Raw genomic sequence first — 27,049 nt, forward strand, 5'->3', positions numbered from 1 at the left:
TTGCTATTGTCAGTATGTGACAGACCACCATGTTGCTATCGTCAGTAGGTGACATGATGCTATTGTCATAAGAGGCCCATGGGCCTTAACGGTCACCTGAGTTTGTTTAGAATGAAACAGAGACATATTAACACTAATATACTGGCCTTTGAAGTCGGTTAGTGACTTTATAATTTGTTTTTAAACTATGAAGAGTATTTGCTTCCTTTTAAACTATGAAGAGTATTTGCTTCCATCAAACCTGTGAAATTTAAAGTCATTCTGGCCCTGTTTGGCCCGCCCCTCTGGTCTGATATGGATGTTATCTGATATAATACTATATCTCAGGCTAATAATTCTAATCCAGTTTGACTCCTTTCCTATGGAAATTGCAAATTATGCAAATAATGTTCATAAATGTGTTTTTCATATTTAAACTAAGTAAACTTAACCCCCTCCCCAGGAGGAAACGAGAGACCTCAGGGTCATATAATTCACAATTTTTGAAAGGACCTAAAGAGCCATTCATCTATGAACAGTATTTGATTCCACCACATCTGTGAGTGGAGAAGATTTTTGAAATTTTAGTCAATTTTTACCCTTTTGGCCCATCGTACAGCTCCCTGGGATGGGGACCATATAAATCAAAATTTGGATTGGCCTTCTGCCTTAGAAGGCTTGTGCAAAATTTCATTGAAATGGCTTCAGCGGTTTTGGTGAAGAAGTCGAAAATGTAAATGTTTACGGACATACATAGCTGTTAATAGGACGTTAATAAATCAAACAAACTGACATACTACGCAGGACGACGACGGACAAAATAAAGAAAGCATCGCTAGAGGCACAGACAGCTGAATGGTTCTTAACTTTTAGGTATGTTTTGGTAAGGACATTGACCTTAGGGGTTTATTAGGTAAAGAGTTGTGTTGAATTAACTTGAGACATTAATTAATGCGCTAATAGTGGATCAAATATCAAATAATGAACCATTTGTGTGCCTAATGAGTCATATATATCACCATATCATACCCATATTAGGCTTTATCCATTTAAGAACTTTCACAAACATGTATATATTTTGCTTATATATATGTGTAATACCTCTTCAATATTTGCAAGAAGTGTTGGAATGTCCAAGGTATCCATGTACTCATCAGAACTGTATTTTGAATTTCTGAACCAATCATTGCCGACAACGGGACAAAATGGTTAGGTGGCCATTGTGCTTCAGGAATGTAATTCCCGTGTAGATTTGTCCACATGATGTGTACCACTGGCCCTGTGCATGTCTGTCCATGACATGAAGAACTGGTGAAATATTCTGCTCACTTGCGCAGTATGCAACAATTTTTGTTTGTTTGATTAATTAACGTCCTATTAACAGCCAGGGTCATGTAAGGACGGCCTCAAATGTATGCGGCGTACTCCGTGTAATTGCGGGGTGCGTGTTTTGGGAGACGTATATTTGTGTTGTCTTCTTGTATAGAGGAACGGTTGGCCTTTTAATAGTGCTATATCACTGAAGCATGCCACTGAAGACACCAAGCAACACACCCCTCATTAAACTGACAAGACGTGAACCAGTTGTCCCACTCCTGGTACGCGGAGCGCTAGGCAGGAGCAGAAACCACTTTTATGGACTTTGGTGTGTTACGGCCTTGGAACAGACCCCAGAGCCTTCATCACAGGGACGAACGCTCAACTCATGGCCAAAAGTGAGGCGATACCAAGGGAAGCATTAGGAAAGATAAAGTCGGTTAGGAAGGAGAGAAAAGATTACATCCTAAATTTAGTCGCTTTTTATAGGGGCAGGTAGTAGATATCTAACGCCCCACCTGCAGGGCCATTTTACAAACACGCAATTAGGGCAAAGCTTACTGTTTGTTTGTTAGCTGTTTGATTATTTTAACATCCTATTAACAGCCAGGATCATGTAAGGACGGCCTCCCATGTATGCAGTGTGAAGTGTGAGGTGCGTGTTCTTGGGAGACTGCGGTATATTTCATGCTTTAATTCCCAGAAGATTAGTTAAGATTCCCGGTGTTGTTTGCTCCGAAACGAAAGACGTTGTATTGGCCTTTGTAATTTTTGGTAGGGATCCGCAAACTTTATATTATACTCTCTTGAGCTAAATTTCCTTTCATTTGAGTCATGATGTAGTAACTGTCCAAGCACCTAACAAATGTCTCTAACGCAACCTCCCTTTACCATGCCATTACCAATATTTTAATCACGTCTTCCCATATCCAAGGTGGAGGTATCCCTGGACGCCCTGTCCTGACAAAATGCTAATCTCATAATTGAAGAACCGACAATCCATATGGTTGATTTGGCATCTGCAACATAAGCTAAAGATAAGCCATACGTACAAAAACCAAATAATTAGACAAGCTTAAAAGCAGTGAATATACTTATAACTATAAAAGATTTCCAGCGACCGCGTCTTCAGTGGCTACTATAAAAAGGACAACCGTTCAACTATACAAGGAGACAACAACAAAACGCCGTAGCCTTCATATACACGACACACCGAATACATGGGAGGCCGGTATTTAAACTAAACGAACATGAAACAGTGATGTAGAACTATAAAAAATGACAAAAGTTCCACTTTACAAGGATACACAACACGAACACTGCATACATGGAAGGCCGTCCTCTCATGACCCTTGCTGTTGATAATCAAATGGCCTTACAGGTAGGGCGTTAGATGATCGTGAAAGGCGACTACATTTAGGATCTTATCTCTTTACTGGCTATTGGCCCTGCAGGTAGGGCGTTAGAATTGTGCCTGCTGCCCCTATTGCATGATCGTAAAAGGCGACTAAATTTAGGATCTTATCTTTACTGGCTATCTTGGCCCTGCAGGTAGGGCGTTAGAATTGTGCCTGCTGCCCCTATTGCATGATCGTAAAAGGCGACTAAATTTAGGATCTTATCTTTTCTCATCTTCCTAACTGACTTTATCTTTCCTAATGCCTCCCTTGGCACCGCCTCACTTTTGGCCTTGAGTTGAGCGTTCGCCCCTGTGAGGAAGGCTCTGGGTTCTGTCCCCTGGCCGAGACACACCAAAGTCTATAAAAGTGGTAGTTTCTGCTCCTGCTTAGCGTTCAGCATACTGGGAGTGGGACGACTGGTTCGCCCGTTCTCAGTATAATGTGACCGGGTGGGGTGTGTTGCTTGGTGTCTTCGGCGGCATGCTTCAGTGATATAGCACTATAAAAAGGGCAACAGTTCCACTATACAAGAAGACACAACACGAACATACCGCAGTCTCCCAGTACACTCACCTCGCACAACATACACGCAACACACCGCATACATGGGAGGCCGTCCTTACATGACCATAGCTGTTAATAGGACGTTAATAAATCAAACAAACAAACAAAGGATCTTATCTTTACTGGCTATCTTTTCTGATGCCTCCCTTGGCACCGCCTCACTTTTGGTCTTGAGTTGAGCGTTCGCCCCTGTAAGGAAGGCTCTGGGTTCTGTCCCTTGGCCGAGACACACCAAAGTCTATAAAAGTGGTAGTTTCTGCTCCTGCTTGGCGTTCAGCATACAGGGTGTGGGACGACTGGTTCGCCCGTTGTCAGTATAATGTGACTGGGTGGAGTGTGTTGCTTGGTGTCTTCGGCGGCATGCTTCAGTGATATAGCACTATAAAAAGGGCAACAGTTCCACTATACAAGAAGACACAACATGAATATACCGCAGTCTCCCAAAACACGCACCTTGCACAACATACACGCAACACACCGCATACATGGGAGGCCGTCCTTACATGACCATAGCTGTTAATAGGACGTTAATTAATCAAACAAACAAACAAAGCAACTTTCCAAGGACCATTGAAGTACGACTTCATGAGAGGTGTGCATTCTGTGATTATGTTGTTCCTTTGGTGGAACATCGTTTTCTTTGAAATTAATTTTTCTAAACTTTTATATTATGGACTTTGATCAACGTCATTTCTTTCACCATCACTAGGAGCCTTTGCTTTTATAGCAAATAGCGAGACTACCTGGCTCATCAACTGAACCTCTATTGTGTTATAATTTTGTCTAGGTCTTCAGGTATAAGTTATGGGTCCTATAGCCAAGCTTGCCGTTCTTTGGGTTTAATTCAAGTTATTTTTTAAATAAGCCGGTTCATTTTCCACGCTCTATGGGTCCATATTCAATTTGTTCGTACCAAACACGTACACTGTAGTCATAGCATGTTCACAAAATATCATCTTATATGTCACAAGGATGTATTCACGAACATTTGAAGTGGTAGGTAGTTTTTGTCTATCCTTGATTTTCCTTCAAAAAGTATCTTAATGAAATGCACTCGATATCTTGAGGTATTTTCATATTCCATGCATTTTCTCATTTTGGAACGAAAAGACGAACCAGTTTACATAGCTGCGTACAAAAAAGGGAAACTTTATTCTCATTTTCATATACAACTGCTAGACATATTCCAATTTCAAGCTCTCATTGTTTCATTTTGATAGGTTTTGATAAACATATGTAATGATAACGAGGGTTTTGAAGCGATTTAGTAGTTATCCCTTTCACTTTTTTTCGGGTACGATATTTCTTGACGTAGATACCACACAAATGAGTCCGGATCCCGTCACCATACAGTGGGATATACGCTTGCGAGTGATACATATAAAACGAAGACATGGTTCAATTCCATCTTTTATTTTAAATAACATCGCAAACTTTGGCTCTAGATAGTTGAAATACAGATAAATATTAAAATTCCTTCAGAAAATAAACAATGAACCTGTATTCAGAACATAACTTGGCATTACAAACCAGGTGAGCGATACAGGCCCCCTAGGCCTCTTGTTTATCCTTTAGCACATTCCTTGGTTAATTGTGATGCAGAGTCCAACTTGGAATATCTTCATCAGCGAAAACAATGTCTTGAGTTATGTAGCTATTGTTCTGTGAAAAGTACACATATTAGTCAGATTTCTCCATTTTATAGGAGTGCAATCAGCTTAGTAATCATCGTATCAAACTAGTTAAACTACGATAAATGCTCCAAATATGTTAAACTGTGATTGCATTAAATGGGGATAAAATGCTGAAATCAGAAAAGTGAGTATGCTTGTTATACCACCCTCTGTGACATTCCATAACACTTGCAGAACATTCAATAGTTTGGTCGATCAAACGGATTAAAATCTTCACTTGAAGTACATCCTTATATCGTAAATTTTAATTAGACTTCTCCATTTTTTGGACTCATTATGAAAATCGATATTTGACATCACAAAACCTGTAGCTGAGTTACCATGTTTGTTAACAAGTATTTCAAAACGACAATCAATTCTCTATAACAGGCAGATGATAAACACAAAGTAAGATCGAATGTAGGTGCTGTCCAAAGATCAAGATTTGGTGATGTCCCAATGTCGAATTGAGGTGATGCTACAAGTTGAAATTATGTGATGTATTTAGGTCGAATTCGTGTGATGTCGTAAGGTCGATTTTATATCCCAATGTTAAATGAGTTTGATTCTACAATATCTAGTCTAAGAATACAGTGTATATAAGAAGTCCTAAGTGGGGAAACTATGGGAAGCAGTTCCACCAGCTGTCGCTATCTCTCAAAAGTCACAATGCTAGAAAAGCTTTGCTAGCTTGAAAGTGTAGAACAATCCCAATGACATGAACAATACCAACCATATCCATGAATATGTATGTTTCTGATATAACATGACATTCTGTTTTACTATATAGCCGATTGCGTCAATAGTTATGAGGGGAACGCAAAATAATGTGTGATTTCTTTCAGGCTGCTATTTCACCTGCGTTGCCTACATAAAAAATAATGTTAATCTAATTTGACCTCTTACTATAAAAATTAAAAAGATCTATACCTTTAAAAAGTGTCCAAAGTGCGTACGACACAAAACTTGTTAAGGTAAATGATGCAGCTAAGGCAATTAAGAAAGTTTAACAGTTTGGAAAATTATGTAGACTAAAACAGAAAAATTGTGATTAGGACAAAGTATGGAAAACAAATCTATTTGGAAAAGCTTTGGAGGCCTAATAAATAAATAATAATTTGGTATTTACTTTAGAAATAATATGACACCAGCGGCGTAGGAAGATGAAACGTAATGGGAGGGGGGGCAAAGGTCCTCAATATTTCGCTTCCTACGCCCCTGGACACCTCTGCTTGACTGTAAAATAACAATACATAAGACTGTTTTATAATGCAGAACAACCGTAGTTAAAAGAACGTTTAAAATATTTGATTTTGCTAAATGGACTTAAGTCTGTATTTGGTAGCAGATCGTTGAGACACATTCGATAACTTGAAGGAAAACTTTGATTTCCAGTTCATATATACAAATGTCTACTTGGTCGGTATTTAATTGATGTTAAGTCACACAACCCCTATTTGAATTTAGTAGCATTCTTTGTTCGAGTTACATGCCTTCCAGAAAACGTTAGGTATACGTTTGATGATACATTTCAATTATATGCAAATGAGCTGAACTACTGTCACCCAACACAGTTTATGTATACTAAGAATTATGTGGCAGGTTTGGAGAGTTGGATGTCACACAGAAAAGTAAGCCAACTCTACTTTGTCAGAAGACGCTACTGTACCAAAGTAACTGTCCCATAGTGTCCCATGAAAACTACTCTGGTTATTATAGTACTGTTATTGGAATTTCTGGTATTTCTTATACTCTAATTACGATATTAGCCGTCGCCCCTGTGAGGAAGGCTCTGGGTTCTGTCCCCTGGTCGAGACACACCAAAGTCTATAATAGTGGTAGTTTCTGCTCCCTCTTAGCGCGCAGCATTCCGAGAGTGAGGACGACTGGTTAGCCCGTTGTCATTATAATGAGACCGGGTGGGATGACAGGTATCTTGGTTGGTGTTTTCGGCGACATGCTTCAGTGATTCAGCACTAAAAAGAGTAAGAGCTCCACGTCACAAGAAGACAACGCAAATATATTGCAGTCTCCCTAAACATACACCACGCACTTCATACAAGACATACATTGGATGCAAATTGTGCATTGTGAAATATAAGCACGGAAGCATGTATTGATGTATATATTAAAAGTATGAATGTTTATAAGAAAAGGGGATGGAATCTGTAACTGAGACTTTAGATCAAAGGGAAGAGAGTGACAATAATAGCAGTCGGTTTATGTAATTGCTGTCAGGAATGAGTTTATAGTGTAGGAGAAATGGAAGTTAATATGCAAAGCATGTTAGCGATGGAGAGTCACAAGGGAACATGGAAGTGAATAGTTATACGATTTTTTTATAATGGTTAGAATTTTTACACCAGCAAACTGCTAAATGTTCACATCTGTGTAGTAACAAAATTGACGTTTACACATGTTGGAACTTTTTGAATACGTCATTTGAGAGCGATTCGCCTATGTAAAATTCGGTAATGTCTATTACGAGTGCCATGCGACAAATAAGTATATATAAGTACTAAAACTGTAGTTACTATCACTGGTAAAGGGTATCATATTGGCGCTATCAGAGAAGACTCTCCACAACCGTCACCAAGAACATGGGTATATGTCAGTATCATAAGTGGTCGACACCGTTTAGTGGCGGCAAATGCGAAAAACAAGAGCCGATAAAAAAAACCACAATCAATTCAAAAGTGATAGAAATAAATGCCTTGATAGACTTAACACATATACATCTCAAACACTAAGCACGCCGCATAAAAGGTAAACTGTACTTTCATAATCCAAGGCTGTTAAAAGGACATTGGTATAGTCATCTACTCAATAACTCTTTTGTATATGTAATTATGTTGGGTAGCATATATGAATTAACTCATGGACACGCAATAAAAATCAGTTAACGAGACCCTTATTTTCCCCGCTAAGAAGAAAAAATGGCTTCTAACAAACTGTTTAACATTTCAAACAAATTTTTAGAAATACTCTGATATTCGTTGTACTTTATCGTGAGGTTTTAATTTGCCGACACATTATTAAACCAATTACTATGAATTTGATCAAATAATATGTTTGGCTGTGGAAGAAAACCCGGTTCAATTGCTGGGAACTAACAGAGCAGTGTATTGAATCGTGATGGACTGGAAGGTCGTGTATTTTAGCGAGACAGACTCCTTTCATCAACCAGAGCTGTCCTGCTTAATTCTGATCAAGGACAGTCCGATCACTTTCTACAAATATATCGTTGAGGCTAACGGAAATAACATTTTTGTTCAGACGGTTTTAATTTTAGAATTTAAGTTGTTTCTGATCACAGCGTAGCGAATTCAGAATATGATAAAGGAACGTTTAATGAAGAACATTCAAGGCCATTTTCGTATTTGTATAATGTTTCCATAATAAAATTGAAGTGTAATTTAATTGTGAGACAGCATCAACTAGTTTTATAGTATCGGCTGTGAATAGCAAGGCAGAAACCCTCCCAAGTTAATGACCTATATACACAATTTATATGCAACCACAACCAGACGATGCAAACAATGCATACCTGGATGTCAGATATGAAATTTATATAATTGTGATTTTATATGTTTAACATTTGAACAAAAATGTAATCTACAATCAGCACCAGTAATTCATTACTGTAATTTTATTACATCCTTCTCTTACCGCCGTTTATTTGTTGTTTCTTATGATTTAATTTTAAGATCTACGCTTAGCTAGGAAGGTATATAATCACCAGTGTTTTGTTTGTCTGTATACGTTTTCAGCAATCTGTTATTATTTCATTCTTGTTTGTATGTCTTAAAATTATCGTATATCGGCCCGTATAAAGTCTTGATTACAAACATGTTTAATAGTACTGGTTACGCATGCACCAACTGCGAAATAATTTATTTTATATTATTTTTTGTATTAATAAGAGATAGATATACACGATTTAACACAAATTATTGTGCAAATGATGAATATCATTTTTGCTCTGTCGGCGGTGGAGCACATTTAAGAGTTTGATTGATAAACTGAATAAATGGAAAGGTATTACTAATCTGTCTATGAAGAATTATTTTTCCTGGAGTTTAGTTAAGCGTGTTACAAAATATTACGCACGAGCAGAAATTTTCACTATCGCACGCACTTTGCGTAATTAGCTTATATTTCTTCTCATAATTTTCCACAGTATTTATAATGGTTTTGGACAAAGAAATCTTTTCCTTTCCATCATTGTATTTTGTGGTCTTAATTAAGGCATGGGATTAACTATTGAAATGATAGATACTTGAATTAATTTTACAGGCATGACATTTAATTGGAACACATTATATGACTTTCGTCATGTGAGGACGGTCTCCCATGTATGCGGTGTATAGCGTGTGTGTAGTGCGAGGTTCCTGTCTTGTAAATTGGAATTATATTGTATAGGGTGATCGGGTGGTGTAGTGGTTAAGCCACACGCCTTTCACCGAGCCGGTCGGGGTTCGATCCCCGGCACGGACGTGAAAAGGTTATGGAACACCTGCACGATCATGTGGATTTTCTCCGGCCACTCCGGTTTCCTCCCACATTAACGCCCCTCTCACGTTTACATCTAGGACATCGAGAGTGATTTGCATAAGTTGTATAACTTGTTTCGTAATTGATGTAAAAGAAATAAAGATTAATCAAATACTCTTCATAGATAGAAAGGTCTCAAGGCCCTCCACAAAAATTGTGAAATTATATGACCCTGGGGTCTCAGGTTTCCCCCTGGGGAGGGAGTTAAGTTTACTATAGTTTATATAATGAAAACACATTTTGGAGCATTATTTGGTCATTTATAATAGAAAATTAGTCAAATGTTGTCAGAATTATCCCTATGAAATGGCCATTGAATTCTATAAACAAATTTTCCATGACTGACTCTTAGGGGCGGGGCCAAATAGGCTAAAACTTCAAAAATCTTCTTCTGAAATTCTGGAACTGGTAGAATCAAATACTCTTCATAGATGGAAAGGTCTTAAGGTTCTTTACAAAAATTGTGAATTATATGACCCTGGGGTCTCATGTTTCCCCCTGGGGAGGGGTCCAGTTAACTATAGTTTATATAGGAAAAACACATATATGAATGTTTTTTGCTTATTTTTCATAGGAAATTAGTCAAACTGGGTTAGAATGTTTAGCCTGAGATAGCATTTTATCATCATATCCATATTGGTCCTTGCCGACCCCCAGGGGCCTTAGGGGCGAGGCCAAAAAGGGTCAAATATACTAAAACTTCAAAAATCTTCTTCTGAATTCACAGATTTGATGGAACCAAAAACTCAGATTTTCCCCTTGGGAGGGGGTCAAATTTACTATAGTCCATATAGGATAAACACATTTATGAACATTATTTGCTTAGTTTTAATAAGAAATGAGTCAAACTGGGTTAGAATTATTAGCATGAATTAGCATTTTAACACCATATCCATATTGGTCATGGCTGACCCCCAGGTACCAGAGGGGCGTTGCCAAAATGGGTCAAAATGGCTAAAATTTCAAAAATCTTCCTCTGAATTCACAGGTTTGATGGAACAAAATAATCTCCATAGATTAAAAAGTGAAATTTATAAAATCACTGACACAGACTGACTTCTAGTGTGGTTTTGTTGTTTAACGTTAGCAAAGCAAATTGGAATTTTAAGCATAAGGTTTGGTAACATAATACACTAACTATCAAAATGAAAAACAAAATAAAAATTCTAATACGTACGTTCAATTTCAAGGTTTATTTTAATTCGTAAATAATGTTGATAGATTTTAACCAACTTTGCAATGCTCTTTCTGTAGCAGCACTCAGGTGACCGTCAAGGCCTCTTGGGCCTCTTGGGCCTCTTGTTTTATATGTAGGTTTCACTACTTGTTGTAATTCCATATCGGCAGGCAAGTGATAGGAATTTAACTGTATGTGTAGTTTATGAAAGAAGACATAAACAGGAGAACCCAATCACCTAAATGAACGCTATAAATCATTCATGATACATATAACTGTAAATGATCTTTTTAAATATACTTTAATTTTGTTTTCGTTTCTGTTACTCTAACTTTAATTGACAATTCTAAGTTTGACAGAAATACGTTGTTATATTTGTAATATTTCAACATTTCGATAAGTTTATACTGTACGTACCCAGTGTTTCACAAATATATAGAAGTAACAGAAGTAAATGTGATATCAACGTAAACTCTAACGATTTCCGCCGAGTCCTTTAATCAGAGAAGTGTTGATCAGGATACGGGCATCCGAAACTCAATTGACATGTAATCGTGGCCTGCCAGAGATACATGATCATGTCTAAATGATGGCCAGAGACCAGACATTATCATATAGACAATCGCACCTCACTTGTCCAGTGCCTACCATTAGATCGTAATTTACAGCTAATGACCACTAAATCTAACGGAAGACGAGTTTTGATAAGGGCATTGTTTCCCAATAGGCTAAAAAACGAAGTCCAGTAAATCTGGCAATCTGTTGTTATTTTTTATAGTGAATAACATTGCTGTGTATAGTCTTCCCCTGTGGAATTTCTATATCCAATATTACCAGATCAACACATGAAAACGTGTATTTTTCTATGCGCAGTAGTATAACAGTCCTTAGAGTATACTTCAGATGGCTTTTTATGTACTGCTTCGCCAGTCCGTGGAAATTACAGTTGTGAGCAAAAAAAATAGATTTTCAGTCTTACGGAGGTAAAATTTTGCATACTAGTAAATAGTTGGACGTTTGCATGACAGTAAACATCATACACATCACATAGATGCATAGGCGCATACACGAACGCGACCCAGTATAGGAAAGGATCGTGCAGCATAGGTGATCCAACAAACAGCCAGCAACCCTTTACCTTTGTGTTACGAGTTAGAAACACACAGGCTTTTTTCCGCAGTTTTCGAACTTATTAATCCTTGCAAAATCTGTAACCAGGATATAAACAAACACGAAATCCAAATGACAAAATGACCAGTTTTACTTATTTTTCATACCCCAGAAGCAAACTGTCATTCAAATCACGACCTAAAGTGAGGCGATGTCAAGGGAGACGTGGAATTCATAATTATAACGGTACCGTTGTAACTTGGTAGAATTATCATTGTCGTGTCGTTTTTTCTCAAAAAATAAAACATTGGTGAACCAATGCCTTATAATTTGAAGAACACGACATATTCTTTATCGATAAAAAACAATTTATGTTGATTATGACAGCACTATGGAATTTAGCATAAAACTGTCTTTGATTAAAACAACGCTCACGAGTGTGTGTGTGTGTGGAGGGGAGGGGGGGGGGTGTTATACGTCTCCTGCATTGACTAGGTGGTGTCATCGTTGAATCAATATCTTAGTAATAGCATAAGTGTTTAAAGTCACGAACGAAAAAAATGTGAAAATTTTAAAATGTAGGTGGTGTTTTAAAAATTCCCCAAACCATTCTAGAGTTATGTTTGGCAGTATGCTTTAATCTATTGATCAATCTTTAAAGGCAGTCCTTATCCATTATGTGAATTTAAAACCAAACTATGAGTTTTAGTGCCCACATCACCTACAATACATCAAATATGAAATATTGAAAAAAAGTCCATACTAACATGTCAATTTCCAGATGTATTAATATCTGATCTTTCAAAGGCAAGAATGCTTCAATTACAAATACTCGATATTCCAGGGGGGCTACTATCGTAACTGTCGTAAAATCCACCCTTAGACAATGCGATTACTAAGGCATTTCCGGAGACCCTAATAATGACCAATCACAGGCCAACAAAGGTTTCCTTTGAAGATTATATAGAATGCGAAGTCCAACAACAGAGCCATACAGCCAACCAGTGTACCATTATTCGAGTATTTCGATATACAACAAAGGACCAAACTATCTGTCTCGTTTGCTTTCGCACAAAGAACCGTCAGTTTTGCTATGGCTTAATCAAGGGTGGAGATATAGTGAATATGGTTAAGTATCTTACCATTTTGGATCGAGACTTAGGAAATCCGAGATGACGAGGCTTTACCGAGTTATCTCGACTTTCCGTGTCGAGCACCAAAATAAACCTTGTATTGTATGATACTAACCATGTATTATGTTTATCCTGCAACCATTATGACATTCAAGACGAAAGCAAAATGCCAGTTGTTTACTTGGTTTCGCGCAAAGCGAGACGCTTCTTTGATGCAGAGGAAAATATTCATTCATTAAACGGAATGAGAATGTACTCATTTTACTACCGTGGGAAATATATTAGCGCATTTTCCAACAGTACCAGTAATTCTATTCCACGTGTAAGATAACTGACCAAGTATGGAAATACTAAAAAAAACAAAAATTACTCTACAATACATACCTTCGCCAAGAATAAGACAAAGCCGGAGGATATCAAATTAGAAAAAGTTCCTTCAGATGTGGAACAAATTCACGTTATCGTATCTACGGATAAAGCTTTTTAGGTCATCTGACCCGAAGGGTCAGGATGACCTATTTTATCATGCACCGTCCGTCGTCGTGCACCGTGCGTAAACTTTTCATTCAAACAACTTCTTCTCAATAACCGAAAGGCCAAGGGTACTGATATTTGGCCTGTAGCATGCTGGGACAAAGGGCTACCAAGTTTGTTCAAATGAATGACCTTGACCTTCATTCAAGGTCACAGGGGTCAAAAAGGCGAAAAGCTTTAAATAATTTCTTCTCAAGAACCAGTATGCCCAGGGTACTAATGACCTTGATTTTCATTCATGGTCACATGGGTCAAAAAGGCTGAAATCTTTAAACGACCTCTCCTCAAGAACGGAAAGGCCCAGGATATTCATATTAGGCCTGCAGCATGCTGGGATAAAGTGCTACCAAGTTTGTTAAAATAAATGACCTTGACCTTCATTCAAGCTCACAGGGTCAAATAGGCTAAAAATCCTTTAAACAACTTCTTGTGAATAACTAATAGGCCAAGAGACCTAATATTGGGCCTGTGACATGCTAGGATGAAGGGCTATCATCTTCATTCAAGGTCACAGGGGTCAAAAGGCTGAAATCTTTAAACGACTTCTCAAGAACCATAAGGCTCAGAATACTCATATTGGGCCTGCAGCATGCTTGGATGAAGGGCTACCACGTTTGTTCAAATGAATAACCTTGACCTTCATTCAAGGTCACAGGGGTCAAATTTCCTAAAATATTTTAAACGACTTATTTAGAATAAGTAGGAGGTCTAGAGACCTGATATTGGTCCTTTGACATGCTTGAATGAAGGGCTATCAAGTTTGTTCAAATGAATGACCTTGATCTTCATTGAAGGTCACAGGGGTCAAATAGGCTTAAATCTTTAAACAACTTCTGGCCCAGGATACATATTGGGCCTGCAGCACGCTGGGATGAAGGGCTACCAAGTTTGTTCAAATGAATGACCTTGACCTTCATTCAAGGTCACAGGGGTCAAAAAGGTTAAAATCTTTAAAAGACTTCTTGAGCCCTGCAGGTAGGGCGTTAGAATTGTACCTGCTGCCCCTATTGCATGATCGTAAGAGGCGACTAAATTTAGGATCTTATCTTTTCTCTTCTTCCTAACTGCATTTATCTTTCCTAATGCCTCCCTTGGCACCGCCTCACGTTTGGCCTTGAGTTGAGCGTTCACCCCTGTGAGGAAGGCTCTGGGTTCTGTTACCTAACCAAGACACACCAAAGTCTATAAAAGTGGTAGTTTCTGCTCCTGCTTAGCGCTCAGCATACAGGGAGTGGACGACTGGTTCGCTCGTTGTCAGTATAATGTGACCGGGTTGGGTGTGTTGCTTGGTGTCTTCGGCGGCATGCTTCAGTGATATAGCACTATAAAAAGGTCAACAGTTCCACTATACAGGAAGACACGACATGAATATACCGCAGTCTCCCAAAACACGCACCTCGCACAACATACACGCAGCACACCACATACATGGGAGTCCGTCCTTATATGACCATAGCTGTTAATAGGACGTTAATTAATCAAACAAACAAACAAAAATTGAGAATAACTAGGAGGCCTAGAGACCTGATATTGGGCCTGTGACATGAAGGGCTACCATGTTTGTTCAAATGAATGACCTTGATCTTCATTCGAGGTCAAATATGCCAAAATCTTTAAACGACTACATTGTATTGTGCTAATAGTCAGATGACCGTTAAGGCCCATGTGCCTCTTGTTGTATTGACGGATTAAGCACCACTTTATCCGGCAGAAGATATCGGTCAATATGTGGGACTATTGCAGCATAAAATGATTCTGGTCCTAGTAACCCTAGAGTATCAAGGATGACTGTTAAAAGGGGACACATCATTAATACACCACAGCAACACATTTTTAGGTCACCTGAGACAAAGTCTCAAATTACCTATTCTAATCGCCTTTTGTCCGTAGTCGTCCGTCGTGTGTTCGTAAACAATTCACATTTTCGACTTCTCAAAAACCCATGAAGCAATTTCAATGAAATTTTGCCTTCTAAGGCATAAGGCCAATCAAAATTGTGAATAATATAACCCCCACCATGGGCTGTGGGAGGGGCCAAAGGGGGTCAAGTTTACATTAGTTTATATAGGAAAAACTAATTCATGAACATTATTTGCTTTGTTTTCGTAGGAAATTAGTCAAACTGGGTTAGAATTATTAGCCTGAGAAAGTATTTTAATATCATATCCATATTGGTCCTGGCTGACCCCCAGGAGCCAGAGGGGCGGGCCAAAAGAGGTCAAATTAGCTAACTTTCAAAAAAATCTTTCTTCTGAATTGACAGATTCGATGGAACCAAATACTCTGCATAGATTGAAGGTCTTAAGGCGCTTTAAAAAATGCGCCAATTTCATGGCCCTGGGATCTCGGATTTTCCCCTAGGGGAGTCAAATTTACTATAGTTTATAAAGAAAAAACAAATTTATGAGTCAAACTGGGTTAGAATTATTAGCCTACAATAGCATTTTAACACCGTATCCATATTAGTCCTAGGGAGGGATGGGGTCAAATGGATAAAATGGCTAAAATTTCAAAAATCTTCTTCTGAATTCACAGGTTTTAGAGTTATATTTTTACAAGAGGCCCAAGAGGCCTTGACGGTTACCTGAGTGCTGATACAGAAAGAGCATTGCAAAGTTGGTTCAAATCTGTAAAAAGTATTTACGAATTAGAATAAAGTTTACACTTGAACTTTCGTATTAGAACTTTTATCTGTTGTTTGTTTTTTTTCATTTTGATAGTAAGTGTATTATGTTACAAAACCTTATACTTAAAATTCCAATTTGCTTTGCCAACTTTAAACAACAAAACCAAACTAGAAGTCAGTCAATGATTTTATGAATTTCACTTTTTAATCTATGAAGATTATTTATTTCATCAAACGATCACTTTGATTCATATACGTTAATGATGAAGTTTCACTGTTAAAGGAAATTGTGATGTATTCACGATCTCGTTTGCAGATCTGATAAGTATTCGTCTGTGTGATATCGTTGGTAGTAGTTGCAATTAGATGACCGACTTTTATTATCTGGACATCGTGACGTAATCATTTTGAGATGATGTAAATATCACATCTTTACGGTTTTCTTAGTGCAGAAGTACTCGTTACAGCTAACCATTAAATGGCTTTGTGTCCAGTGGCGGCGAATTGACCACGTTCTTGGTGGTAATGAGATCACAGGGGACTATGGCCTTATAGCAATCAGTCACCCAAAGTACTTGTAGAAATAAATGAAAATTACTAGTTCGGACAAGAAAACATTCTTATGGTAAAGGTGGCGTCAGATGATCATACTAAAATGTGTCTGAAAAAATATTGCCAGGTATTCGTCTCACCACTTTGTGGAAGAAACACTGCGGACACAGACGGCTCTGTAATTAAACAGAATGTCGGATGTATCAGCTATTTTCAGAATAAGACTTCTGAGTTGGTATGCGGGTCTTCTTACGTTAGATTATACAGAAACGTAAACCCCATTATCAATATCATTCCATACTTATAATGTTGAGCAATGGATATATAGAGAGTGGGTTTGATCAGTTTACATGTTAATTAAATAATCCACAGGGAATATCCTTAAAAAATAAAGACTAGCTGTAAAATCATCGCTTCTTCTAGCACAAGTTCTCTTTTTTGTCTGTATAAAGCGTATTCCAATGTTGAAAAGAGAAATATTGAATGGACAATACGTGAATAATAATATTTTAGATTACTTTAAAGTAAAACATCGGGGTAAATTGCTCTAAAACAGCCATTTGTTAATTGAATTAAAATATTAAAATTAATTTACAGACAAGTTTTATTCATTTGTAGTTATAAGTTAGAAAGTATCTTAAAAACTGTTTGTTATTATAATAGTTAAGCATTACTTGAACGCAACTGGATATTTCCCTTTGGTTTTACAGCCAAAGACATTGCTAAACCCAACAGCTATAAAAATCTATCTTTAACTGTTTCATTTGTTTCTGGCGTTATGATTGAGTGATAAGACATTTTCTAAACCATCATATCTCCCATGCTTATATAATATGACTGAAGGCAAGGCCTTAAAGGGCGCAGCCAGATGTTTCAGTAATCATTAATTGTACAATGTTAAAAAGAGCAATTTACGGAAATAACGGCGCCAAATTTTCTGTTTATTTTTTATTCTTATATTCACACTCTATTCTTGTCCCAAAACCCGTATTTATAGAATGAAGTAATTTTATTTCTGTAACAGATATTCCATTTGTCCAGTCGGTTATACTTGAATGTGGTCTAAATCACTTGAACGTTTGCAAATAAAGAACGAAAGCAACTAATCTTCTGTCGGATGAAGATTACGTTTGTTAGATCATAAGAGCGTTTGAACCGCACAATTAAATACACTGTAATGAGCTTACTTCAAAGCTCCATATCCATAGTGATTAGCCACCCCATATGTATTAAAAATGACGGCCGCAAACTGAAGCTGTCAGTGTGTAAGATTGAATTTTGAGGATTGTTTTTTTCTTACTTTTTCGTGTATGTGTTACCTTAGAAGTGGTTCGCACTTCGTACCCTTATCATTATTTATGATTATAGAATGAGAGGGTTTGGGGCCTCTTATCCTTTCCTGCCGAAAACCGATATAACCATTTTTGGCTAATTCTTAAGCTAGTTCAGCGTATATGGAATATACCTATTTAACATCAGCTTCCCGTATTTTCTGAGTTATTCTATTACAAGGAGACACAGCACAAATATATTCATCCTTCTACAACATACAGAGATCCACACACAATACATTGCAATTATGGAAGGCTGTCCTTAAATTATCCTGGATTAATCTGTTATATCATATTAAATTCCGATGTAGGTCAGTTTGATGAGGTTTTCATATCTTAAGAGACACAAAACACATCAAATAAAAGACAAATAGAAAAGAAAAAATCCTAAAATACGTTCCCTGATTTCATATCTGCATTTTTCAAGACAATTACATCATCTCATATCTAGTTACATTTCGGGGTAAACGTAACTTTAGATAACAGTAGATGTATATGGAAACTAATTAAGTAATATAGATAATCTATGGTATGTCTCGTAAAAGAAACACGTATTCTAAATACTTTTGATATACGTTTACTGAGCACTGTATAGATGAACAGAAGCGAAATACTGAAAGGCAGTTTATTTCCAGACAGGTAGCTTATACCATTCCGCTAACACACGAGAACAAAAAGCCAGTATGAAATATGTATGTAACTAACGTCAGAAACGTAAAGACTTTTGTGTGGAGAGACGGTCAATTAACCAAAGCGTTCATATTGTACGGCCTTAATAGACTGTCCAATAGTAGCCACACGCTGACCAATGTATGATATGCCGCGCATAAATCTGACGCCTTTAAAGTGATATTGGCAATCATACACAGAAAGTGCTGACGACATAACATTTATCGTATCCTCGTGGAAAAGCTGGTCGTAACATTTTTTATATTTTTAATTCATGCTTTTTCTTAGGTAACCCGTGTTACCCCCGCAGACCTGGCGGGGTATATATAAGGCGTTAGAGGTGGAGTAGTATTGTAAGCGGTGCCATCGTGTACGAAACATCTCGTGGTCAAGTCTCTATAGGAATAAGGCAGCACGATACCGCCACATTTAAGGTAAGTGCTCATCAGCTCTTCGTGTAGTTCTCAGAGATGAAAATGGAAAATCTTATCAAAGGTTTAAAGTTATTTTTTAGAGAAACTATGGAATTACATGTACCACGTTGTTAATTTCTGAAAGTCAAAAAGGCTGAAATCAGCCAATCGGCTGAGGATTTTCATCTCTGATTCATATAGCATACTAGTATTTAACTAAACTTAACTTTACTGACTAAATGTAATTATTTCGTTTTCATGTATATGCTTTATCCAAATCTCATTAAATAGTGAAGAATTCTTCATATTCGTTTATTCATATTTTCATATAAAAAGGGATTTTCATATTCGTTTTAAGAATACAAGAGGAGATATAGCTTAGGTTATTTCGCTATTGATTGAGAACAAAGAAAACTAGCATGAAACATGGCGCTAAAGTTATTCTATAGCGTTATAAATCATATTGCATTTTACGAAAAGAGATGATACACTATAAAAACTGTTCCTAAACATATTTGCATATTACAAGATAAGAATCTTAATACACTGCAATACATTATATAGTACGTTATATTTACTATACACGTATCAAATCTAAATTCATTCTTTTAAATTGAAGGATTTATGTAGCAAATCTTTTTCGACAGTAATATTTTATATTCTCCTGTGTATAAAATCATTATATGTGCACGTTCTAAACCTAATAAGCTACCATTCCACTAAAATAAAAACAAAATGTTTGTATGAAGAAATTACACAACTTAATAAAGAATATCTGTAGAATGTGTGTATTACAAGTAACTAAATACCAATTCACTCACACCCACACACACGCGCATTCACATTTACGAGACATAAACATGGGACTACCCAAAAATAACCTTAGTATTGGTAAGACGCTATATATACAACAAACGATCATATATACCCAATAACACCGTGATTTATATTTTACATCATCTTCTAATAACATTCTTTTAGCACATCATCATTACGTTGAAATTACCGAAAAAGACATCAATCCCATGAATGCGAATACGTTAAACGTATATCACGCTTGCGTTTTCCTCTATTATAATATTTGTTATCTTTTTTAATGTTTAATCTATAGGTATCATGTGACCGCATTCGTTTTATGTGTGTCTCGATAAAGGGGCAGACTGCCTTGAAAATTCATTTTGTCTATAGAGTTTGAGTAGTAGATTTTGCACAGTTAATAAAGAAATTATCGGTGATGAAAATGCTCAAATTTTAACAAATATCCTGCATACAATGGACAGATGACCGCTCGATTGTATATTATTAAGGTCCCACTAAATCTTACTAGAATCTCCATGACACTGTTAATCAAGCGACATTAAAACCGCTTTTTGTTGGCAGTGCTGCCCAGGTTAGTATTTATTCAAATCGATTTATCAAAAGGTATACTAGTAATAACATTTGTTATTTCTACTAACAAAGAGCGGTCAGCTGCTGTGTGTACTTGTGGTACTTTATGTAGTGACTGGATGCGATAAAATTGAATAAGTTTACATGGAAACAACACAATCTCGCATTCTAAGACGCGAAAGTTCACTATAACTAAATGTTTTCATTTTAAATATGAATACAATAGTCAGATGCAGTGATAGTCAGTATTTGCGACGCTGGACTGTTTTATTAATTTTGTGTTTGTAATTCATTAAAAATGAAGGCAAAGCTCCTGGATTACATCTCGGAAACGATGATTCGGAATCCTAAATAAATATTGAACAATCTCAGTATGCTGCCTCTTGCTGCGATATTGATAGTCAAGCAGTTATGCAAATACCTGAAAATTTGAAGTATTTTTTCCTCAAGTGTAATGTTGCTTGAAGCGTCTTGTAAAAAGCCTTAATTGAATTCGATTAATAAAATTAATCGCATTTCATCAAATATTGTGTAGAGCTAGAATGCCATAATGTCTTAGGATAAAGCGCATGTTTGGTTCAAATAGAAATATGTTTATATTTGTAGTTTTGCCACATTAACACGTGCTATGAGCCTTTTGCTGATACAACTCATGGTTCTGATTATTTTAAGAAGAGGCCCCTGGGCCTTAACGGTCACCTGACAAGATACAAATTAGTTTTATGTCACACTTACATGCCAACTGTTGTTTTTTGTTCCATTTGGAAAAAAAATCACGAACTAAAGAACATTTTTTTTGTGAACGTCAAAATATTTAACATTAATCAAGAATATTAAAATACAATTACTTTTTTATTACTTGGATGCTATTTTTAAGTTCCAATAATAATTATTATTGCTATTTTTAAGTTCCAATAATAATTATTATTGCAAACAGCAAACAATAACAGTCACTGCAAACCAATTTTCAAACTAGCCCAAGATGTTTCGTTTTGTAGTCTGCATACAAAATTTCTTCACGTTCGATGAATATTTACTCAAGTTAATATGTTCCAATTATAATTCTTATTGCAAGGGGAAATAATATCATCAGTTGCGGCAGGAGAAAAATGTTAATCTGATGATTTCTAATGTTAGTCTGCATACAATGTTTCACTAATTTTGGTAAATCTTTACACACGTTATCCAGTTCACAACGAAGATCCAATATAAATTATTTGTGTAAAGGGTATTAACTCCTTAGGTTATTTAAGGATTAACTTGAATAGATTTTTTATGTTATGGAGATATAACACAAAAATCTGATTGTACTCTAAATAAACCGCGAAGCGGTTTATGATGAGAGTACACTCAGATTTTTGTGTTATATCTCCATAACATAAAAAAATCTATTCAAATTAATCCTTATAATTCAATTTACTAAAGATATTCTCTTCAACATTTAAAATTCATTTTGGGACTCTTTTGTCTATGAAATTATTACGCCGTCATCTCAGCCAATCAGAAGCGACGTTACAAATGGCGACGCCATTTTTTCCTTTATGGGCTGATAAAGTAAATTTTTAAGCCAATGCAAATGCTCGTAACAAGCAAAATTGAATTATAGTCAAATCAAGATGATTTTCAAAACCCTGCGATATCTGTCCATTGTTTATATTAATGCAGTTTCATTATGCTGAGTGCATACATGTACTTACTGAAGTTATCGTGTTCACAAAGTCCAATGATAATTAATACTAAAAAGAACAATAATTCCTAAGTAACCGTTAAATCAAGCCGATTTTCATATATATCAAATGTTAGTCTACATGAAAAGTTTCATTAAGCTGATACTTACTCAAGTTATCGTGTTCAACAAGGAAGTCGCACGACGACGGACAAAAGAATATCGCAATAGCTCACCATTACGTATGGTTTGTTTGTTTGTTGGAGTTATACAACCTATACGACAATTAGGGACAAACTACAGGTCAGGCATTAATATCAGGACACAAACAAATACGGCATCTAAAAGATAAGGATAAGAAAAATGCAAGTAAGAACCAAAACACAGATTGTAAATGTTGATTTTATAAAAGGGTTGCATGTGATAAAATAGTTGTGGCTAAAACACGTGAGAAAACTCATGCACAATGTTGATGAAAGGATGAAATGTTGAGTTGAGACGATGATAGGATGAGAACGTTCATATTTTATTTTAAATGCCCATTTCTTAAAGAAGATACGATTATGTCTCACGACAATGAATGAAGTGTAGATGCTAGAGATACCATAATACTTACCTCGTATGTGTAAAAATCAATGCAGTGCACTAAGGTGACCTAAACAGAAAAACAGTTCTGGGGAAAATGTATTTGTAATTCTCATTAGATACGATTCGTGGCGACGGTTTCTCGAAATATAAGTTCAGACTGAATTAAAAAAAAAACAAACAAAAAACTTTTTTTGCTCACCTGGCCCGAAGGGCTGATGAGCTTATGTCATGGCCCGGCGTTCGTCCGTCTGTCAACATTTCCTTTAAAACGCTACTAGTCATACACTTCTGAATGGATTCTAACCAAATATGGCCAGAAACATCCTTGTGGGAAGGGGAACAAAGTTTGTATATATTTTGTCTCTGAACCCTGGGAGCAGGAGGGGCGGGCACCAATAGAGGAGACACACCAAAGTCTATAAAAGTGGTAGTTTCTGCTCCTGCCTAGTGCTCAGCATACAGGGAGTGGGACGACTGGTTCGCCCGTTGTCAGTATACTGTGACCGGGTGGGGTTTGTGCTTGGTGTCTTCGGCGGCATGCTTCAGTGATGGAGCACTATAAAAAGGGCAACAGTTCCACTATACAAGAAGACACAACATGAAAATACCGCAGTCTCCCAAAACACACACCTCACACAACATACATGCAATACACCGCATGCATGGGAGGCCGTCCTTACATGATCATAGCTGTTAATAGGACGTTAATTAATCAAACAAACAAACTGAACCATGTTACCAGATACACATTACAAGCACACTCTACCTATGCAGTCCATATGGTAATGACAACAGCTGGTAAACCACTTCACATACGCACTTCACACACGCAACACAATGCATATACAGAAGTTGGTCTTTAAATGAGTCTGACTATTAAAAAGGACAATATCATCTAATCAACTAACCATGCGCCTACTGTTTCCATGGGCCATAATGTCTCCCGGACAGAGATATCCCCACGTCTGGGTCGTTTTTTCGAGTCTTACAAGTTTTCTATATTCAGCAGAAAGAGCAACTTGTGACCCCGCTTTCAGGCATTCCTCTATCTCATAACGTGGTGGGCGGGAGCGTTGTTAACCGTACGTTAGGCCCAATACGCTTCCTTGGGAGTGTTTATTTAATCCCATATACCACGGGTATAAAAAAAACTGAACAAAAACCATCTAATCTAAGATTTACGATCACAAAAAAAAACGTTTTAGACGCATTACGTAATTGTATAAATCAGTCTTGGTAAAACGTCTTTACCTTTATATTTGGAGTGCGAAACGTCCCTCTGTGTATATCATTCGCGTAATTCCTTTCCGCTGTCATTGGATAACGACAGTTATTGTGGGAACACCGCGAGTGTGGGAACGCTTTGGAAATTACTTCTTTGTAGCCAAACAGATAAACTTTCGTTGATTTGTCTTTATCATAGCGGTATCATCGATGTTTTATCAGGGCATGTTTGGCATTTTGACTTCCGGTCGATGTTACGAAGTAGCAGCAAAATTGAAGTTATAATAGTGAGTTGGTATAGCGACATACTAAATTAATGCTTTTCACCTATTGTAAAAACATTTTGTCGTCATACATGTCTTTATTTAGTTCCAGTTGCCTAACTGCGAAAATTCAAGCTCCGCAAACTAATTCTTAATCATACTTAAGTTATCTTTATTTACTATAAATAAATTTAAAATATTTACATCGTTTTTTTTTTTTTTTTTTTTGTCATTTCGTATTAATTCAATCTTTACGAACATATCACAGATTTTGACGTGAATGAAACATTTCACATATATCTTAGTTAGCCTACATGCTGTTATTTCAATGGTTTAAATTTTGTTTTAAATATTTTATGTAGAAAAAAAAACATTTTCTCCCTGTATTTCTAAAGACATAACTTTATCCTAAATGACGGTAGAGTTACTGGACAACAAATCATTATCAATCTAATTTCATACACGCCATTCGTCGGTCTCGTACATACAAACATCTGCTTTTATCATCTGACTGCCCACGTGTCCGTAGAAATATGGGAACTGTTAACCACTTGTTAGATATCATGGTTTGTTATAAAATCGGGAAACTGGGGTCCAAAATTATTTTTAGTGACTAAAAAAAAATTGGGTTCCATTTTTTTTCTAGTTTTCTTATATAATGATGGTATGGTAATTATCATAAAAAGTTTAGTTAGGTTATGTACTCTTGTTTGTATTCGTCAAATAATCTAAATATCTGAAAAAATGAACAATTTATTCATAGTAAACAAAGTCGGTCGTTTGTATAAGACGTTTCAACGACACAATACGTACAGAATCCCTCTGTTATGTATTATCAGAAATTACAGTTTCCTTGTAAGATTTTTATTCAAACAATAGTAACATGCAATCTTTTGCTGAATACGAAGTTCTCGTAAGACGAACAAGTTGTAATCTAGTTATCTGCATATGCCTAACAATAAACACCTTTTAGTTCTATAATCTTAAATATACGCTTGCGCTATATTTTACTGAGTAGATATTCCCATTGGGACTATTTGAAGACAATTCAGAGTCCGTCGGTTAGAATATATGAATATGGTGTTGCAGAGTATATATCGGCATGCGTTGAGTAGCAAGATAGAGAACAAAGTAAAAGTTCCTATCCAGACGGTCGGAACGCCATCAAGGGCACAATGTAGTCGCCAGAACGCACTGTCTGGCTGCTCTTTCTATATGGGAAGACAGGAACCGGAATTGCAATGGTAATATGAAAGGATAAAATGTGGCAGTCAGTTCTAACAAAAGATGAAAGGAATATTAAATAAATCTGCAATTGACATTGAAATCTGTTAATATCACACGTCACCTACAACTCTGCATATAGAAAAGGTTTCATAACACATTACATCTGCACCTTTTTCGTCCATTGATCAAAGCATAACGCCAGTCAAGAGTTAAATACGGAATATATGAGCATTAGATACAGAAAATGCAATTAACTTTCAATTGTCTGGAAAAAAGTGAAATAAGCCCTATTTCGGATCATTTGTAATGTTATTGAAGAGGAAAGAAAGACACTATAGACGATGATCTGAAATAAATCCCGCACTGAACATTATATGGCCCAACCAGAAGACAAAACGTTAGGCGGTGTCAAGAGAGACGTTATGAAGAACAAAAATAGTATAGATAAAATCCTAAATTAAGTCGCCTTTTACGACATGCAAAAATTACACCATGTACAATTCAACTTCCTACCTGCATTGTAATCTGTGCTACATGTATAAGATTGGTCATTTTCAGCTAATTTTGTGCGAATAATTGTCGGTATCACGAAATCTCGATCATCCGTTTTGAAGACACAAATTAGATATTTAAATGCTTGCTCTGAATACTACCAGCCCTAGTCGACACAGCGCGACATGCATACATACTCTGACTCTTAATATAACGCTAAATCTAATACACCAAACCAGGTACTTATTTACACGCACAGAAAGTATTTTGTTATCCGATACCAAAAACCTTAAAAGTAATAATAGTAAAGAAAACTTTCAAACTCAGTAATATTTGCTTCCTGATTAGCCTCATATTAAGAGTGAGATCGCACGCCAGGGATATAAAAAGAGATGATTACAGTCAGACGAATGCGATTTTATAACACAAATTGGCGTAAGCATGCGGATATGTCCTTGAAGGCAGCTTTTCAGTTATGGAACGGTATCCCAGTAAAGGATTCTTTTTAGAGATTACCTGCTCTCGCAAATAAACATTGATGTTATTTAATCTTGATTTTTATGATTGATTCATTCAAGTGCAGATCATTACAAAGCAAATGGTATCAAATTACCTCATCAAGAGTTCTGATGAAAAATAATATTATTTGCGATCTATTGCCATTTCCTTTGATGTTATGCTTTGCAGCATTTTTCAATGACTATACCGTTCAAATTTAACAGTTTTAAGCCTTGCCAAGAGTTTTACGGAAATAATTGCAATTAAAGATGAAAGTGGTAATTGCTACTACCACGATATTACTCGTTGTGAAGAGAGAATAAAAGATACGCGACAAATAAACAAATACAAATGGTAACATCCAATTAGCCAAGAAGTCTCATAGGACATGTGTATATACCAAGGGATGTACAAAAGGTGTTATAAGAAAAATGTGAAAAAATACTATGGCCTAACAGGTTTAGCTTCCACAACATTCTGAACATCATATGCCGATATGGGCGCAAAAATATATGACGTCATATGATTATTGATGACGTTACGAAAACGCCGTGTCGAACATGTGATAAAACGAGCAAGTTGACTGGACGTAATTGATGGCATTAACCAAGGGTCGCGTAACACGGACTGATAATTCAGGTCAAATATCACATAAGGTAGAGGATATCAA

General features: G+C 36.6%; 1 protein-coding gene across 1 annotated transcript in view; it reads left to right on the forward strand.

The window, feature by feature from the left end:
• The first annotated feature begins 18,930 nt into the window (after positions 1–18,930).
• LOC138307551 (uncharacterized) overlaps positions 18,931–27,049 on the forward strand; it is a 38,111-nt gene continuing 29,992 nt past the window's right edge. The window contains exon 1 of the mRNA XM_069248352.1: positions 18,931–19,053. The gene's annotated coding sequence lies outside the window, so the exon portion shown is untranslated. The remainder of the gene's footprint in view (positions 19,054–27,049) is intronic.

Source organism: Argopecten irradians, chromosome 14 (assembly GCF_041381155.1).
Source record: "Argopecten irradians isolate NY chromosome 14, Ai_NY, whole genome shotgun sequence".
Classification (NCBI taxonomy): Eukaryota; Metazoa; Mollusca; class Bivalvia; order Pectinida; family Pectinidae; genus Argopecten; species Argopecten irradians.